Source organism: Pristis pectinata, chromosome 2 (assembly GCF_009764475.1).
Source record: "Pristis pectinata isolate sPriPec2 chromosome 2, sPriPec2.1.pri, whole genome shotgun sequence".
NCBI classification, from domain to species: Eukaryota; Metazoa; Chordata; class Chondrichthyes; order Rhinopristiformes; family Pristidae; genus Pristis; species Pristis pectinata.
In genome coordinates this window covers 140,611,332-140,631,538 of record NC_067406.1, presented here as the reverse complement: position 1 = coordinate 140,631,538, position 20,207 = coordinate 140,611,332, and the positions used below count along the sequence as shown (strand labels likewise).

Genomic DNA, 20,207 nt, shown 5'->3' with positions numbered 1-20,207 from the left:
AAGACCAAAGAATTGATTGTGGACTTCAGGAAGGGGAAGCCGGGAGAACACACACCAGTCCTCATTGAGGGGTCAGCAGTGGAAAGGGTGAGCAGCTTCAAGTTTCTGAGTGTCAACATCCCCGAGGATATATCCTGGGCCCGACATATTGATGCAATCACAAAGAAGGCACGTCAGCTGCTCTACTTCATTAGGAGTTTGAAAAGATTCGGTATGTCTCAAATGCTCTGACAAACTACAGAAGTACAGTGGAGAGCACTCTGACTGGTTGCATCACCACCTGATACGGAGGCTCCAATGCACAGAATCGCAAGAGGCTGCAGATGGTTGTAGACTCAGCCAGCTCCATCACAGGCACAACCCTCCCCACCACTGAGGACATCTTCAAGAGGCGGTGCCTCAAGAAGGCGGCATCAATCACTAAGGACCCTCACCACCCAGGACGCGCCCTCTTCTCATTATCACCATCAAGGAGGAGGTACAGGACCCTGAAGTCCCACACTCAATGATTCAGCTTCTTCCCCTCTGCTCTCAGATGTCTGAACAGTCCACAAACCCATGAACTCTACCTCGTTATTCCTTTTTTTTGCACTATTTATTTATTTTTGTAATTTATAGTAATTTTATGTCTTACACTGTACTGCCGCCACAAAACAACAAATTTCACGTCATGCGTCAGTGATAATAAACTTGATTCTGATTTCTTTACCACCTTATCTGTGAACATCACCATACTCTTCCTCCTCCTCTGGAACTGTAATGTCAGTGTGAAGCTAAACAACTTTCCATCAACTCCACAAAAACTAACACAGCTCTGCAGAAAACAAGGAAATCATACATTTCGCAATTTCAGGATCTCCCAAGGTGCTCAATAACTCTCTTGATTTTGTCATTGAGCTTAGTTTCCAGGTGACTGTGTGTTTGGTACAGTACCTGGGCCCTTACACTGCTATTGGGATCAGTTCTCTGAAGAGAATGGTCAAAGTCAAAGTCGAGTTCATTGCCATATGTACAAGCACATGTACACACAGGTGCAATGAAAAATCTTACTTGCAGCAACATCACAGGCACATGGCATTAGAGACGCAACATTCACAGAAACAACATAAACATAAATCATGCAAAGTTATACAAGAAAGAATACAATCAGAACAAAAAAAAGTCCATTGTAGTGCAAAGTGGTTAATGTAGTCATAGTGTTGTTGTATCTGAATGGTCCAAGAACCCATGAACTCTACCTCATTACTCCTTTTTTGCACTATTTATTTATTTTTGTAATTTGTAGTAATTTTATGTCTTTGCACTGTACCACTGCTGCAAAACAACAAATTTCACGTCATATAAGTCAGTGATAATAATCTGATTCTGAGGGCCTTTTATTGGAAAGGGAGGTAGAGTTGTAAATAAGCTCATGCCCCCACCACAGCCACCCTAAAGTTTTGTGGCTGTACGACTTCCAGACCTTCAGCCCTTCCACAAGGTGCAGAGGACAGTGAGCAGTGACTAGGTCTCAGGCAGTGGAAGCTGAAGCCTAGCTCCTGGATCTCCCTGAAAGCCTTCTGCTAACATGCAGTCAATTGCTTATCCATCGTTTCCAAAGGTCTCGGATAGAACGTAGTACCTGGTGGTGTGGGATTTCAGGCTTCTGTACCTCCTGCCTCATGGTAGCGCAAGGAGAGGGCATGACCCGGATGGTGGGGTTCCTTGACAATAGGTGCCGCTCCTTCAGACACCACCTCCCAATTTTGCCAAATGAGACTAATTAGTGCTGGGGATATTGGCCGGGAGAAGACACTGACATCAGTTCACTTATCATTCCAGTGGATTTGCAAGATTCAGTATTGTTTCTATCTTTCCAATGCTATAAGATGTCTGCAGTGGGTGATCCAAGTCTCAGAAGCATATAGCAGGGCAGAGATCGCTGCTGTCTGGTCAACCATGAATTTTGTGCCAGGCCTGAGCTATTGTTCCTCAAATACTCTTCTCCTCAAACGAACAAAGGCTGTGCTGGTGCTTTGAAGGCTGTGGTGAATTTCATCAACTGCTTTCACTGAGAAATATATAAAACCTCAAGGAGTCCTAACAGGATAGATCTGAAGAGGGTGTTTCCTTTTGTTGTGGAACTGTGGGTCACTGTTAAAAATAAAGGGTCACTTGAAGAAAAAGTGATTTTATTTTTGCTCAGCTGATTGTGAGTCTTTGCAATTCTCTTCCTGAAAGGACAGTGGAAGTAGACTCTTTAAGTATTTTTAAGGCAGAGATGCATAGATCGATGATAATCCCCCCGACGCAACTAATGATCTTGAGTCCATATATTTGAGGTCAAAAGTCCTCATCGAGACCGGTTGTCCACTGACTCACCAAGGTTATTATATCTGTAGGGAAAAATTCTTCCTCAAAAAATAGAGCTACTTGATCATTTCTGAAGGGAATCATTTCTGCTATTGGGATGAGAGATTATCACTGGTAGACTTGATTGGGGAGTTGAAGGTAGAAACAGAATTGCCTTGACTTTATTAAATTGTAGAGCATGCATGAGGGGAGGAGGTTTGGCAAAAAGCTTACTCCTGCTCCTAATATGTACATATGTCAAAGGCAAAGTCAAAGTGGAGTCTATTGCCATATGCATAAGTGCATGTATGTAAAGGTGCAATGAAATACTTACAGCATCACAGGCACATAGCATTAGAAGCACAAGATTCACAAGACAAACATAAATTAAACATAAATTATACACAATTTTTATAAGAAAGAACACAATTAGAACAATAAAACCAAACTCCATTTTAGTGCAAAGTGATCAAAGTGGTCATAGTGCTGCTATACTGAGGTAGTGATTAGGTTGGGCCGGTTGGTTCAAGCACCGAATGGTTGAAGGGAAGTAGCTGTTCCTGAATCTGGTGGTGTGGGACTTCAGGCTGCTGTACCTCCTGCCCGATGGTAGCTGCGAGAAGATGGCATGGCCTGTTTGTGTTTGAATGAATGGAACACTAGGGGTTCTACCTGAGGTACCGGCTGAAAGAAGAATTGGAATTGGATATAATTAATGGCAGAGTGCTTGTGAGAGGAAATTGGTTGTGGAGTCAGTTGTGATGGAATCTTTCTCTTCCTACTGGAACTTTGCTCCTTTCTGTTCTCAATCTCTGCATGATTTAATCCTAACCAGCACCAACTATGTGGAATGCAAACTATTCTGTACAAATCTGATTTCTCTTAAGATATACCTCAAACCTTTCTCTTAGGAAGGATGTGGAGGCTTTGGAGAGGGTGCTGAAGAGGTTTACCAAGATGCTGCTTGGATTAGAGGGCCTGTGCTATAAGGAGAGGTTGGACAAACTTGAGTTGTTTTCTCCAGAGCAGTGGAGGCTGAGGGGAGATCTGACAGAAGTTTATAAGGTTATGAGAGGCATAGATAGAGTAGACAGCCGTTATCTTTTTCCCAAAGTTGAAATGTCTAATGATAGAGGGCATGCATTTAAGTTGAGGGGGGAAAGTTCAAAGGAGGTGTGTAGGGCAAGTTTTTTACACTGGTGGGTTCCTGGAATGCCCTGCCAGAGGTGGTGGTGGAGGCAGATATGATAGGGGTGTTTAAGAGCAATACACAAAAAGTGTATTTTTTTGTGTATTGCTCCAGATTCCAGCATCTGCAGAATTTCTTGTGTCTCCGAGAGGCGTTTAAGAGGCTCTTATATGGGGACATGAATGTGCAGAGAATGGAGGGATATGAACATTGAGTAGGCAGAAAGGATTAGTTTAGGAAAGTGTTTAATTACTAGTTTAATTAGTTCAGCACAACATCGTGGGCTGAAGGGCTTGTTCCTGTGCTGTACTGTTCTATGTTCTGTGTTCTAACACAGAGAAACCCTGCATTCAGTATTTTGGCCCTTAGATCCACTGGTGATTTGGATTGAGTGGGTTTGGGTTTAGGATCTTATTGATTGTAGTTAAATAAATTAAATCATGACCTTCCACTGTCCTTTTGAATGTTATACAGCCCCTTGGCAGGTACCTTACCTGATGGAAATTGCATTGTGAGAGTTAATCTATTGAGAATGTGTAATAATATTGACTGCAACATCCACTGATAATTGACTAGGTTCACAGCTGGTCACTATTTCTCAATCTCAGATGGAGCGAGGTAGTCAACTCAGCAACAGTAATCAAGCTTTTAATATAGCAAAACAGAACCCTAATCATAGTGTAATCCAACAATTTAACTCCAAGCCACATAAGAAGATACAGGCAGGTGAACAAAAGATCAGAAAGAGCAACAAAGTAGGAGGTTCAGAGAGGGTACTCCTGAGGTAAGGGATGTGGCAGTTGAAGGCATGGCTGCCACTGGTGGAAATGTTTAAGTTCAGAAATGATCAAGTAGGGAGAAGTCTTCTGAGGGAGGAAGTTTTCTTTCCAGATATAATAACTCTGGTGAATCAGTGGACACCCCATCCTGTCTCAAGGAGGGCTTTTGACCTCAAAAATATGGACTAAAGCTCTTTAGGTTAAACTGAGGAGATTACTGAGTACTTTAAAGGTATACAAAAAGGCAAGAGGTACACAGTGAGATTTACTCTGACCATTCTTGTTTACCATGATCCCTGTGGTACAGTCTTCTGTTCCTGTTCTGTTTTGTTGATCACACTTCACCTGCTGACAAGATACCATCTCTCTGCTTTTCTTTCAGCTTGGAATGTTAGTGCCTTACAGTGTAAGGTCACGGGTGAAAATGATTAGCTTATGGTTGTCTTTTTTTTAGCTCAGGGCCACTTTGTGCCCTTCTGATACTCCAGCATGTGTAAGCTTAGCACTTTATATCTGGAGAGAATCAAGATCAAACTTCCTCCAATGCTATATGCTTGCTGAGAGACATCCATCATCAGGGTCCCCCACCATCCGGGCCATGCTCTCTTCTCTATGCTGCTATCACAGAGTCATTAGAGTCATGGAGTAATACAGCATGGATACAGGGCCTCCGGCCCAACCAGTCCATACTGACCACGGTGCCCACCCAGTTAGTCCCAGCTTGCTGTGTTCAGCCAATATCCCTCCAAGCCCCACCCCTCCACGTACCTATCCAAGTGCTTCTTAAATGACACTATTGTACCTGCCTCACCCACTTCCTCTGGCAGCTCGTTCCATACACTCACCACCCTCTGCATGAAAATGTTGCCCTTCAGGTGCCTTTTAAATCTTTCCCCTCTCACCCTAGACCTATGCCCCCTAGTTTTGGACTCCCCTACCCTGGGGAAAAGACTGTTACCGTCCACCTTATCTCTGCCTCTCATTATTTTACACACTTCTGTAAGGTCGCCCCTCATTCTCCTACGCTCCAAGGAATAAAGAACTAGCCTGGCCAACCTCTCCTTATAACTCAGGCCCTCCAGTCCTGGCAACATCTTCGTAAATCCTATCTGCACTCTTTCCAGTTTAACCACATCTTTCCTACAACAGGGTGACCAAAACTGTCCACAGTACTCTGAATGTGGCCTCACCAATGACTTATACAAGTGCAACATAATGTCCCAACTCCTATACTCAGTGCCCTGACTGATGAAGGCCAGCGTGCTAAATGCCTTTTTCACCACTCTGTCTACCTGTGATGCCGCTTTCAAAGAACTATGCACTTGTGCTCCTAGGTCCCTCTGTCCCATTATATTCCTCAGTGCCCTACCATTCAGGAGGTACACACAGGAGGTACAGGAGCCTGAAGACCCACGCTTCAAGGTTCAACTACAGCTACTTCCCCACTGCCGTCAGGTTCCTGAACCCACCACAAAAATCCTAACACGACCTTGGACCATATTTCTTTTCCTCTTTCTCAGCTTGCACTAGTGTTGCTGTTTATTTTGTTGTGTAAGTTATGTATAACTTATGTTAATTTAAGTGTATGTTAAGTTATATTTGTCTTGTTTGTGACGTACTGTGCTGCTGCTGCAAAAGGCTAATTTTCATGGCATTTATATCCTGTGTATGTATGCCCATGGCAATAAACTTGAACTTAACTGGAAATGTAGAACACAGAAGACTGGAAAACACTGGCACTTGCACAACCGCTAAATGGTGCATTCCTTCAGCACAGTCGTGCAGCTCGTAGAGCTGCCGACTCACAGCGCCAGAGACCCCGGTTCAATCCTATCCTCTTGTGCTATCCAGGTTACTGTGTGGGTTCCCTCTGGGTGCTCCAGTTTTCTCCCACACCCCAACAATGTGCAGCATGGTAGGTTAATTGGTCACTGAAAATTGCTCCAAGGGTGTAGGTGAGTGGTTGAATCTGGTGGAAGTTAGTAGAAATATAGAGAGAATAAAATGGGAGCAGTGTAAATGGTTGTTTGATGGACGATGTGGACTCAGTGGGCAAAGGGCCTGTTTCTGTGCTGTTTCACTCCATGACTGTGACTCCATAATCACCAGCTAGATGTCAATGTAATCCAGGCCTTTAACTTTCATAGGACCATATAGTATCATACCTCAGCCAGGAAGAGTCACAAATCCTTCAGCTGTGACTGGAACTATTGAAACCAAAGGATCAGAGTTAGCCTCACCATTCTATAAACAAAGGACATAACTCACCCTTTTTTAAGCAGACAGGCTGTTAATATTACCTCCAACTGCACTAAGTGCTCCATTAAATTGGCTTGTTATGGCTCTGTTGTTTCTTCAAACGAGCACTTCCTGCAGGAGATGGAACATGTTGGGTTGGAGCTAACAGATTCTATAACAGCAGCTGAATGCTTTTGCAAACCCCTCATTACACAGCAGCAAGAATGCCTGCAGCCTTAGCCATATGCCAGATTTTGCGTTTCTTCAATCTTCATAGCTGAAGCACACCATGTTGTTGATTAACATATTATTTTTCACCAACAACAGAAGAAAAAAGTTCAATATGGTTATGGTTGGGAATGAATCGGACATGAAAGCAAGTGGGTGACCATCCCAGCCTGTTAGACTTGGCACTGAGATCATAGCTGATTTGTATCTAAATTCCGAACACCCATTTCTCCTTTTGCATCCTGGAATAGCAGAACTAACTGCTGGTCTCAGACTTAAAGATGATTACTCGAGCTGCCATCCTCTGCTTTTCTTGTTGGCGAGGGTTCTGCATTTTAACCACCCTTTCCTTGAAGAAGACTGTGAGATGCTGAAAAATACCGTTCCCAGGCAAATTGTCAAGGATGAACAACATCATTTGAATATGTATTCTGGAGCATTCATTACCTTACTTTCAGCTGGGATAAAAGAAAAGACATGCTGGTAGGTTAATTGGACGTGGTGAATTACTTATTATTGTGGGTAAGTGGCAAAAGAATCAAAGGGGAATTGATGTGAATATGAGAGAGGATACGATGCAGATGTATGGCAAAGTATGGAGAGGGGGAATGACATTGATGGGAGCTGGCATGAATCTGATGGACCAAATGGCCTTGTTCTGCGTCACAGTAAGTAAATATGACTGCCTTACTTACTGCAAAGGTAAATGTAACATCTGACCTCCACAAAGGGCTGTGGTACATATTACGCAAGATACATTCTAGAACATATAGAACATAGAACAGTACAGCTCAGAACAGGCCCTTCAGCCCACAATGTTGTGCTGACATAGCTAATCCCTCCTGCCTACAGAATGCCCATATCCCTCTATTTTCCTCTCATTTAGGTGCCCATCCAAGCCCCTCTTTAAAGCCCCAATGTATTTGCCTCCACCACCCTATCAGGCAAAGTGTTCCAGGCATCCACCACCCTCTCAGTAAAAAATGTACCCCTCACGTCTGTCCTGAACCTACCCCCCCCCGTCACCTTAAATGCATGCCCTCTGGTATTGGATCGCTCAATAATAGGAAAAAGATATTGCTTGTCCACCCTATGCCCCTCATAATTTTATACACCTCCAACAGATCACACCTCAGCCTCCACTGCTCCAGAGAAAAGAGCCCAAATTTGTCCAGCCTCTCCTTATAGCACATGCCCTCTGATCCAGACACCATCGTGGTAAACCTTTTCTGCACCCTCTCCGAAGCCTCCACACCCTTCCTATGATGGGGCGACCAGAATTGTATGCAATATTTCAGATGCAGCCTAACCAGAGTTTTATAAGGCTGCAACCTAACTTCTTGACTCTTGAACTCAAAGCCTCGACCAATAAAGGCAAGCATTCCATGCAAGATGCATTCAAAACAAACTTATTTAATTTCAGGACATGAAGAAGATTTGAGCTCCAGGGAAGGGTTTCAACTGGTGAACCCTCTGAATGGTGTCTCCACGGCAATGGGAACAGGCAGCCATTTTCCCACAGAGAGTGACAGGGTTGTGGTTATAGAGAAGGACGCATGGGTGGGAGTTTCTAGCAGGTAAACAATGCGCTGTGCTGGTTGAGTCAGTGGTGGTGGGAAGTGGCGGGATGTCCATGAATCATGGACCTCAGTTCAGTAAGCAGTTGGTTTAATTGAGTGACCTGGAACTAAATGACCAGCTGCTGTTCCCTTTACTAAGTGATATTTTAAACACAAGGAAAGGAAGTGGCAGGTTAACTGCTCTGTAAATTGACCCCAGTGTGTAGGCAAGCAGTAGAATCTGGTAGAAGTTAATAGAAATATTGGGAGAATAAAATGGGATCAGTGCAAATGGGTGCTTGGTGGACAGTACGGACTCGATGGGTCAAAGGACCTGTTTCTGTGCCATATCACTTCATGAATCCATAATCACCAGGGTAGAAATGTCAAACACCGGAGGACATGTACTTAAGGTGAGAGGGGAGAGGTTTAAGGGAGATGTGTGGGGCAAGTTTTTTTTTACACAGAGAATGGCTGGTGCCAGGAACGGGCTCCCAGGGAGCATTCGTGGAAGCAGATACAGCAGTGGCGTTTAAGAGGTGTTTAGATAGACACATGAATGTGCAGGAAATTGAAGGATATGGATTGTGTGCAGGCAGAAGGGATTAGTTTCAAACATAGAACATAGAACAGTACAGCTCAGAACAGGACCTTTGGCCAACAATGTTGTGCCGACATAGCTATTCCCTCCTACCTGTGGAATGCCCATATCCCTCTATTTTCCTCTCATTTAGGTGCCCATCCAAGACCCTCTTTAAAGCCCCCAATGAATTTGCCTCCGCCACCCTATCAGGCAATGCATTCCAGGCATCCACCACTCTCAATAAAAAATGTGTCCCTCACGTTTGTTCTGAACCTACCCCCTTCACCTTAAATGCATGCCCTCTGGTATTGGATCACTCAGTAATGGGAAAAAGATATTGCTTGTCCACCCAATGCCCCTCATAATTTTATACACTTCCAACAGATCACCCCTCAGTCTCCACTGCTCCAGAGAAAAGAGCCCAAGTTTGTCCAGCCTCTCCTTTAATTAGGCATCATCAGCTTAGTTAGTTTGGCACAGACATGGTGGGCCGAAGGGCCTGTTCCTGTGCTGTACTGTTCTATATTCTATGTTCCATGTGAAATACTCAAAAACTCAAATTAAATGATGCTATCCCTCTGTATCAGCAACAGATACCTTTATGGGATCCTAGCTCCATAAATAAGAGGCAGTGCTTTTGAGATTTGCCCTCTTAATGTCTCTCCAGTATTCTGAGCCTTTCTTTCTCTGGCTCTAACCATGATTAAATGCATGGCCTAATTATTTTATCAAAAATATAAACTGATAATCACTGCAGCACTAATGAATGGCCACGTACCTGCGCTCTGAAAATCCAGAGGCTGTGCCAGTACCAGACTGCTCTTGCACACTTGAGTTCCTGCTGCTCTTGCCTACAGCTGCTGTCCTGTTACTGAGAGGCATCCAATGCCCCGATAACCTTGTGCCTGACTGGTGGCAGTGAAACTCAGTAACATCCTTTTCTGTCATTTGTTCCTTTTGTTTTTTGTTTTAAACCCCAAGCCATTGAGATTTATTCCAAGGGGGCTGGCAGGATTCTTCATCGGAAAGAGGCATGTTGGAACTGTTTAATTATTGTAATGGAAGTCGACTTAATAACACACGATAACCAAAGGAGATTAAATTGGGCTTCATTTATACTCCTAAAGATTCCTAGGATGGATACCTTGGGCTGAATGGTTGCCATAACTCCATGGAACCACCAGCCAACCTTCAGGGTCATTTGGCCCAGAAACTTTTACAAGACACTTGTGCTTGACAAACAGCACAGATACTGAAATTGGAACAATACAGAGAATATAGCATGACCCCTGCACAAGGATGACAAACAAACTCAAGAAGCTTTAGATTCAGTGTGGTACATTGGTGCAACTGATACAGCTGTCATTTCACAGCTCCAGTGACTCGGGTTCAATCCTGACCCTGAGTGCTTTCTGTAAGGAGTTTGCACATTCTCTCTGTGACTGTGTGGGTTTCCCCCAGGTGCTCGGTTTCCTCCCACACCCCAGAGACGTGGATTGGTAGGTTCATTGGCCTCTATAAATTGCGCCTAGTTCAATTTATTGTCATGGGCATACATACCCAGGGTGTAAGTGCTGTGAAAATTAGCTTTTTGCAGCAGCACAGTACACTACAGACATGACAAGCATAAATTGCATAAACTTAAATATACATAACCTACATTAAACTTAAATTAACGCAAATTAAGTTTGATAAAATACATGATAAGATAAATAAACATAAATATAACAACATTAGTTAAGGGAAATCCAGTCCAAGGTAGTTTTGGAGTCTTTCAGATTGGTTCAAGAACCTGATGCCAGTGGGGAAGAAGCTGTTGTTGAACCTTGAGGTGTGGGGTCTTCAGTCTCCTGTACCCCCTGCAGCAACAAGAAGGGGGCATGGCCCAGGGTAGCTGGTGTCCTTAAGGATGGATGTCACCTTCCTGAGACATCTCCTCTTGTCGGTGTCCTCAATGGTGGGGAAAGCTGTACTCGTGAAGAAACCGGCTGAGTCCGCCACTCTCTGTAGCCTTTTGCATCCCTGCGCATTGGAATTTCCATACCAGGCTGTGATGCAACCAATCCATAGTGTGTAGGCGGGTCGTAAAATCTGGGAGGAGCTGATGAGAATGTGAGGAGAGTAAAATGGGATTAGTGTAGGATTGGTGTAAGTGGGTGATTAATGGTTGGTTCTAACTCAGTGGGCCAAAAGATTTGTTTTCAAGGTGAACAACTCTCTGACTCTGTGCCTCTACCTAATGAACAGTCAGTTATCTAACAGCATTTCTTACAGGACTCACAACAATGTTAATGGCATCCATAGCAACAACAGAACATCTCCAAGTTACCATGTTACCATGGGATCCAGGTAGAGAGAGCAAATTGGATTCATAATTAGCTCGATGGTAGGAAGCAGAGAGTAATGGTCAAAGGCTATTTCTCGGACGGGAGGCCTGTGACTAGTGGTGTGCCACAGGGGTCGGTGCTTGGATCTTTGTTGTTTGTTATTTTTTATAAACGATTTGGATGTGAAAGGCATGGTCAGTAAATTTCAGATGATACTAAAATAGGTGGTATTACAGACAGTGAAGAAAGTTAATAATTACAGGGGGATCTTGATCATCTGGGTAAGTGGGCCAATGATCGGTAAATGACTTTGAATTTGGGTAAGTATGTAGTGTTGCATTTTGGGAAGTCAAACCAGGGTAGGACTAATATAGTGAATGATCAGGCCCTGGGGAGTGTTGCAGAACAAACGGACCTAAGAGTATAAGTACGTACTTTGCTGAAAGTGGCATCACAGGTAGACAGGGTAGTGAAGGCATTTGGCACACCAGCCTTCATCAGTCAGGGCACTGAGTATAGGAGTTGGGACGTTATGTTATAGTTGTACAGGTTGTTGGTGAGACTGGTCTTGGAGTATTGTGTACAGTTTTAGAAACATAGAAACATAGAAAAACTACAGCACAATTCAGGCCCTTCAGCCCACAAAGCTATGCCAAACATGTCCCTACCCTAGAAATTACCAGGCTTACCCATAGCCCTCTATTTTACTCAGCTCCATGTACCTGTCTAACAGTGTCTTGAAAGACCCGTGGGATCCAGGTACCTTCACCACCATTTCTGGCAGCCCATTCCACACACTCACCACTCTCTGAGTAAAAAACTTACCCCTGACATCTCCTCTGTACCTACTCCCCAGCACCTTAAACCTATGTCCTCTTGTGGCCACCAATTCAGCCCTGGGGAAAAGCCTCTGACTATCTACCCTATCAATACCTCTCATCATCTTATACACCTCTATCAGGTCCCCCCTCATCCTCCGTCGCTCCAAGGAGAAAAGGCCAAGTTCCCTCAGCCTGCTTTCATCAGGCATGCTCCACATTCCAGGCAGCATCCTTGTAAATCTTCTCTGCACCCTCTCTGTGGCTTCCACATCTTTCCTGTAGTGAGGCGACCAGAACTGAGCACAATACTCCAAGTGGGGTCTGACCAGGGACATATATAGCTGCAACAATACCTCTCGGCTCCTAAATTCAATTCTACTCTGTTATAGGAAAGACATCATTAAACTGGAAAGAGTGCAGAGAAGATTTACGAGGATGCTGCCAGGACTCGAGAGCCTGAGTTATAGGAAGAGGTTGGGCAGGCTCGGACTTTATTCTTAGAAACATGGGAGATTGAGGAGTGACATTATAGGGATGTATAAAATCATGAGGAGCACAGACAGGGTGAGTGTTCATAGTCTTTTTCCCAGGGAAGAGGAACTAAAAACTAGAAGGCATAGATTTAAGGTGAGAGGGGAAAGATTCAAAAGGAATCTGAAGGGCAAATTCTTCACGCAAAGGCTGGTGGGTGTATGGAATGAGCTGAAGTGGTAGAGGCAGGTACAACAACAACATTTAAAAGACATTTGGATAAGTACATAGATAGGAAAGATTAAGAGGGGTATGGGTCAAACGCGGGCAACTGGGACCAGCTTGGTGGGCACCATGGTTGGCATGGAGAAGTTGGGCTGAAGGGCCTGTTTCCGTGCTGTGTTAGTCTATGAGTGATAGAGAGGCTGAAATGCCAGAAACTCTCAAGGAGAGATGATTGGTTTCACTTGCTGACTGGCAGTGGGAGGTTAAGTTCCAATATAAGCCCAAGTGTGGGGAACTGGGTAGGGGACTCAGAATGGAGATGCCAAACAAGAGAGGTCAGGGGCATCCACCTTAACCTAGGCATCTGACAGGATTTGAGTGACAGTAACACTGAGCTGGCTTTGCCCTCAGTGCCAGAAGCAAGATCAGGCTGATCTCCATGGCACTAGGGATTACCACTGGAGAAAATGTAACACACACTTAAACAGGCTCTTGGAATAATAGCCTTCACCTTGAGGACTGGAGTACAAAGTGGGTCGAATTCAGCCAGAAGTGGTATAAAGGTCAGCTGCAATGTCACATAGAGCTCCACTCTGACCACTGCGACCCAGGGAAGATACACTGAGATAACAAAACCCAATGCGCGGGGAATATTCAGCAGGTCAAGCAGCATCTGTGGAGAGAGAAATAAGTTAATGTTCCAGGTTAATGATCCCTCATCAAAACTGGAAAAGAGGGAAAACAGGTATATCCGTAGTTGCAGTGAGGAGGGGTCTCTCCTTTATAAGGCTTTATAAGGTGTTGGAAAGACCACATTTCAAATATTGTGAGCAATTTTGGGCCCCATATCGAAGGAAACATGTGCTGGACCTGGAGAGGGTCCAGAAGAGGTTCACAAAAATGATCCCTAGAATGAAAGACTTAACCTATGAGGAGCATTTGATGGCTCTGGGCCTGTACTTGATGAAGTTCAGAAGCCTGACCTGCTGAGTCCCTCCAGCACTTTGTGTGTGTTGCTCTAGATTCCAGCATCTGCGGAATCTCCTGTGTCTCCTATACTCAGTGCCTTGACTGATGAAGGCTGGTGTGCCAGGCACCTTTTTCACAACCCTGTCTACCTCCTGTGGTGAACGAACTCAAGATAAAATTGGAAGCAAACTCAGGGGTGATGTCAGAATTGTAGAAAATTACAACACCGGACACTCAGCTAGTCCCTGATCGTGATTTTTCTGCACAGTCTTTTTTTCTTCACTGTCTTGTCTGATTTATGTATAATTTACCTTCTGTGTGTTGTCTGAATCTATGTGCCTGTGATGTTGCTGCACTTAAGTGTTTCATTGTACCTGCACCTCACCGTACTTGTGCAAATGACAATAAACTTGACTTGGCTTGACTCATCGACCAGGATGCAAGAGCTGATGACCCAACTCTTTATCAGAACTGTGGCACCTGATCTTTTATGTCCTCTCTAAGTGAGCAGATAGAGCCTTGGTTTAACATCGCATCTGAAATGCAACACCTACCCGATGCAGCAGCCTAAGATTGCTAGCCTAGCTATTTGTGCTCAGGTTCCCAGAGTGGGATTTGAACACATAACCTTTTGACTCAGAGGCAAAAATACTACCTGTTGACACTGACTATTGGCCAGGATACCAGAAATAATTCCCTAAACTTTATAGCAGGGTGGCACAGTGACACAGTTAGTAAAGCTGTCATCTCACAGCTCTGGTGACCCAGGTTCAATCCTGACCTTAAGTGCTGTTTATGTAGAGTTTGCATGTTCTCCCTGAGACCACATTGGTTTCCACTGGGGGTTCCGGTTTCCTCCCACACCCCAAAGGTGCATGGGTTGGTAGATTAATTGGGCACTGTAAATTGCCCCTAGTGTAGAGGTGAGTGGCAGAATCGGGGGCAAATTGATGGGAATGTGTGGAGAATAAAATGAGATTCACATAGGATTAGTGTATAAATAAGTATTTGATGGACAGCACAGACTCGTTGGGCTGAAGGGCCTGTTTCTGAGCTGTATGACTATGACTCTCAATGACAAAAGTGCAACAAAATCTCTTTCCCATAAAACTGTTGAGGGTGACAGAAATTGCAAGTGACAAACCTGAAATGTTTTTTGTTTAAGGTCATGAACAGGAAGAAGCTGGAAGCATGTTCAAAATTCTGACAGACTGGACACAGACAGGAGGTTCTACTTGACCAGACATCCAGAACCAAGGGTCAAAATCTCAGGACACAGTGTAAGGCAATTAGCACTGAAGTGAGCAGTAATTTCTTCACTCAGGTGGTGAACTTGGGGAACTTCACCAGTGTGGCTGTGGTATTTATAAAAAGGAGAGAGATCTCTATTCACAAATGGCACCAAGGGATATGACGCGAGAGCAGAAATATGGTATTAAAATAGAGTATCAACTGTGATCATATTGATTAGTGGGGCAAACTCAGAAGGGCTGGTCAATGTATAAGGACCCCTCCCACCTCAGTCATCCTCTCATCTCCCCTCTCCTGTTGGGCAGAAGATTGGTATTGTTATTGGTATTGGTTTATTATTGTCACTTGTACCGAGGTACAGTGAAAAACTTGTCTTGCATACTGTTTGTACAGATCAATTCATTACACCGTGCAGTTACATTGAGTTAGTACACAGTGAATTGAGGTAGTACAGGTAAAAACAATAACAGAGTACAGAGTAGAGTGTCACAGCTCCAGGGAAGTGCAGAGCAGGTAGACAATAAGGTGCAAGATTATAACAATCTAGTGAGGTCAAGAGTCCACATCATCTTATAAGGGAAACATTCAATAGTCTTATCACAGTGGGGTAGAAGCTGTCCTTAAGTCTGGAGGTACATGCCCTCTGGCTCCTGTATCTTCTGCCTGATGGGAGAGGAGAGAAGAGAGAATGACCAGGGTGGGTGGGGTCTTTGATTATGCTGGCTGCTTCACCAAGGCAGCGAGAGGTATAGACAGAGTCCATGGAGGGGAGGCTGGTTTCCATAATGCGCTGGGCTGTGTCCACAACTCTCTGCAGTTTCTTGCGGTCCTGGGCAGAGCAGTTGCCATACCAAGTCATGAGTTTGAGAACATGTACCACCAGGCTCAAGCACAGCTTCTATCCTATTGTTATCAGACTCTTGAACGGATGTGAGAGATGAATTCTTGATCTCCCAATCTATCTCACTGTGGCCCTTGCACTTTATTTGTCTACCTGCACTGCACTTTCTCTGTAATATTAACACGATATTCTACATTCTGTTTCCTTTTTACTACCTCGATGTACTTATGTATGGAATGATCTGCCTGGATGGCAAGCAGACAAAACCTTTTCACTGTATCTCGGTACACGTGACAATAAACCAATACCAATACTCCTGCTCCTTTTTTCTATGTTACCATGTCTAAGGTGTTAATATATGGATTGGCAATGGCCCAATTAACTGGCAAAACAGGCTTGAGGGGCAGATTGGGCTGCCTCCTGCTTCCCAAAAGCCCCTGTTTTTCTTTTCTAAAGTAGTTGGGCTCTTTGTAGGCTGTGAAAATGAATAAACAAATCGCTGGTTAATGTTGTTGATGCTGTTCTCTAATTAAGCGATTCCTGAGGGTGCTGTGGGAGGTGTGCTCTGTGACTCCTTATTAACTCCAATCAGTGACTAATGCATCACAGTCACTGGGCCTGCAACTGTCCGCTCACTGGCTCCACTCGCCATTTGTTTGAAAACACAGCAATGTCATTGCTGCTCATCTGTGCAGTTTCTCTCGTTGGCAGTGATACATGAGAGGTAGGCTGCACCAGCTGGAGGCGACATCGCGATTGAAATAAGTGTGCTTTACTTTTGTAGCACTATGTGTGAGGAGAGTCTATGATGGTCTTACCTACACAACCAACCAATATACTGGAGGGCTTTGAGTCATAGAGGTGTCTTTGCTCTAATTAATGTAATTGATATACCTAAATTAGATCCAATTAGCATAATTTGTCAATCTGTTATCCTTAATTATCACAATTTGATTCTCCAAGTTTCATTAACTAGGTCTTCATCTTCCCATCTGTACAATGTGCTGTTAGGCAAAGTTCAGGGCCAAAGTGTTCATTCACATAATGCATGCCTCCCACACAACCCAACTGAAAGATAGAAACCATTCCAACATTTCCTACTCTGCACTGTGTTTAATGCAACCTGAAATTGTAAGTGATGAAAATTAATAAAGACCTTAAATTTAATGCATGTGATGCACTTGCATGTGGGCACACAGCAGTCATGCCAATCGGTGTACCGTATGTTTGCTATCAGAAACGAAGCAACAACGTTTGGAAATGCATTGGGAAAATCTGGAGCAGGAAAGTGGTGAAGAATATTAAAAGAAAATGCTGCAAACACTCAGCAGGTCAGGCAGCACCTGAGGGGAGAGAAACTTTAAAAACTTGAAAATTTTATTTATACAGCACGGTAACAGACCCTTCCGGCCCAACGAGCCCGCACCACCCAATTACACCCATGTTAACCTACTGACCCGTACGTCTTTGGAATGTGGGAGGAAACCGGAGCACCCGGAGGAAACTCACGCAGACATGGGGAGAAGGCATAAACTCCTTACAGACAGCAGGTCACTGGTGCTGTAATAGCGTTTCGCTAACCACTATGTTACCCTGCCGCCCATAAGACCATAAGGTATAGGACCAGAATTAGACCATTCGGCCCATTGAGTCTGCTCCGCCATTCAATCATGGCTGATTTTTTTCAACCCCGTTCTCCCACCTCCTCCCTGTAACCCTTAACCCCCTTACCAGTGAAGAACATATCAACCTCTGCCTTATATACACCCAAAATGACTTGGCCTCCACAGCCCTCTGTGGCGACAAATTCCACAGATTCACTGCCCTCTGGTTGAAGAAATTCTTCCTCACCTCAGTTTTAAAGGGACGTCCCTTTATTCTGAGGCTGTGCCCTTGGATCCTAGACCTTCCTACTGCTGGAAAAATCCTCTCCACGTTTGTTCCATCCAGGCCTTTCAGTATCCAGTAGGTTTCAGTGAGATCCCTTCTCATCCTTCTGAACTCCATCGAGTACAGGCCCAGAGACATCAAACGCTCCTCATACGTTAATCCTTTCATTCCTGGGATCATTTCCTCTGAATTTCCTCTGAACCCTCTCAAGTGCCAGCACATCATTCCTTAGATAGGCGCAAAAAATCGCTCACAATACTCCAAATGTGGTCTGACCGATGCCTTATAAAGCCTCAGCAGAGTTAACATTTCAGGACAAGAACTTTCGTGCTACACACAACAAATGCTGGAGGAACTCAACGGGTCAGGCAACACCTATGGAGGGAAATGAACAGTCGACGTTTCGGCCTGAGACCCTTTATTAGAACTGATGAAGGGTCTTGGCCTCAGTTCGATTCCCTCCACAAATGCTGCCTGACTTGCTGAGTTCCTCCAGCATTTTGTACGTGTTGCTTCAGGTTTCCAGCATCTGTAGAATCTCTTGTGTGTCCGAACTTTTGTGCTTTTTGATTGCTTCATCCTGGTTAGAGCAGTCACTGGAAAGCCATTTCCAAGAGATCACCAATTCACACATTCACTTATACTTCAGAAACAATTCCAACTGTGTGATTTTTAGAAAATTATTGGCGTTTGTTCTCTTAAAACAAATGCCAAATGCCAAATATGGTGAACTGGGCTATACGTCTGAATACAAAATACACGCATTTAATTTATTAATTAGAGGAAAAAGAAAATTGGATGAATTCTTAAAAGGTGAATCAATAATTTCTTATTCCTTAGGGTGACTCTGAGAAAACATCTACTTTCTTCTTAAATATTTTGATTGATTCAGCTTCAATAGCCACATAATTAATTTCATATTCTGATTACACGCCACAAGAGCACCATTTCTTCCAGAATCCCTTTGTGCTTTGATGTTGTGGCTTCAAGGTCCACTTTAAGACTCAAGGGCACTATCTGGGCCAACTCTTCCGCACTGTAGGAGGGCGTTCTGCATTGCTGAAGGAGCAGATGGAACAGAACCTTGTCCCACCCTGTTCAACTGGTTCAGGAGAAATTTTACAATCCCCAATTACTTTACGTTCCATACAATAAAACTATGACATATCACCCTCTGCATAGAAAACGGTTGTGCTGACTAGGACAGGTGGAGATTTTATGATCCAAATTGATAGATTCTTCCAGCTAAAGTTGTGAAGAGAGTTAAAGTCTCAGTTCTGGAAAGTGAGCTCTAACACATACACTGATGTTTCATTATTAACCCAGTGCCCCATCTCCCTCTCACATATGTGACACCACGTCAGTGTTTTGAAGAAGAACTATGGTGTTAAATCAATATTCAACCCACAGTCAGCATTGGTAAAAACAAAATAATCATCATGTCATTATCTCATTGCTTATGGGAGCTTGCTATGTAAGATGTGGAGAGGGTTCAGGAGAGGTTTAACATAGAACATAGAATGTTTCAGCACAGTACAGGCCCTTTGGCCCACAATGTTGTGTCGACATTTTATGCTGCTTTATATCTAACCCTTTCCTCCCACATAGCCCTCATTTCTCTATCATTCATGTGTCTATATAAGAGTCTCATAAATGTCCCCAATGTATCTGCCCCCACAACCTCTGCAGGCAGTACGTTCCACACACCCACCACTCTCTGTGTAACAGACTTACCCCTAACACCCCCCTGATATCTTCCTCCAATCACCTTAAAATTATGTCCCCTCGTGTTAGCCATTGTCACCCTGGGAAAAAGTCTCTGACTGTCCACTTGATCTATGCGTCTTATGATTTTGCAGAGCTCTATCAAGTCAAGGTTTACTTAAATGGTTTCAGGAACCAGGGATTTCAGCTACACCATTGGACTGGAGAAGGTGCTGTTGTTGTTGGAGCAGAAAGATAGAGAAGGTATTTAATAGAAGCAGGCAGGACTGGGACAGGTTTTGATCAGGTAGATACAAGAAGTTGTACCCACTAGTGGATGGTTAAAGGCCAGGGACACAGATTCAATGTGATAGGGGTGGGGGCTGGGGATTATGGGGAAAGACTTTTTCACATAGAGAGTGGGTGTGATCTGGAATTGGTGGCACAGCTTGTTGACCTGCTGCCTCACAGCTCCAGGGACCCAGCTTCAATCCTGACTTCCGGTGCTCTCTGTGTGGAGTTTGCATGCTCTCCCTGTCACCGCGTGGGTTTCCTCCGGGTACTCAGGTTTCCTCTCGCATCCCAAAACCATGAGGGTCAGTCGGTTAATTGGTGACTAAATTGTCCCCTAGTGTGTTGGTGAGTGGTGGGATCTGAGAGGAGTTGATGGGAATGTGGTGGGGAAACTGAGTGACAAGGAAAATTAGTGAGGAACGGGATTGGTTTGAGGGTTGTAAAGAAACGTTCAAGTCACTGTCTGCAGGGGCAGTGTAAAGAAAATCATTCAGGGCTGTCACAAGG

General features: G+C 44.2%; 1 non-coding gene across 1 annotated transcript; it reads left to right on the top strand.

Moving 5' to 3' along the window:
- The first annotated feature begins 10,136 nt into the window (after positions 1-10,136).
- LOC127567583 (U6 spliceosomal RNA) lies at positions 10,137-10,241 on the top strand. Its single transcript, XR_007955922.1, has one exon. It is a non-coding gene; the product is annotated as a U6 spliceosomal RNA (small nuclear RNA).
- The last annotated feature ends 9,966 nt before the right edge of the window (positions 10,242-20,207 follow it).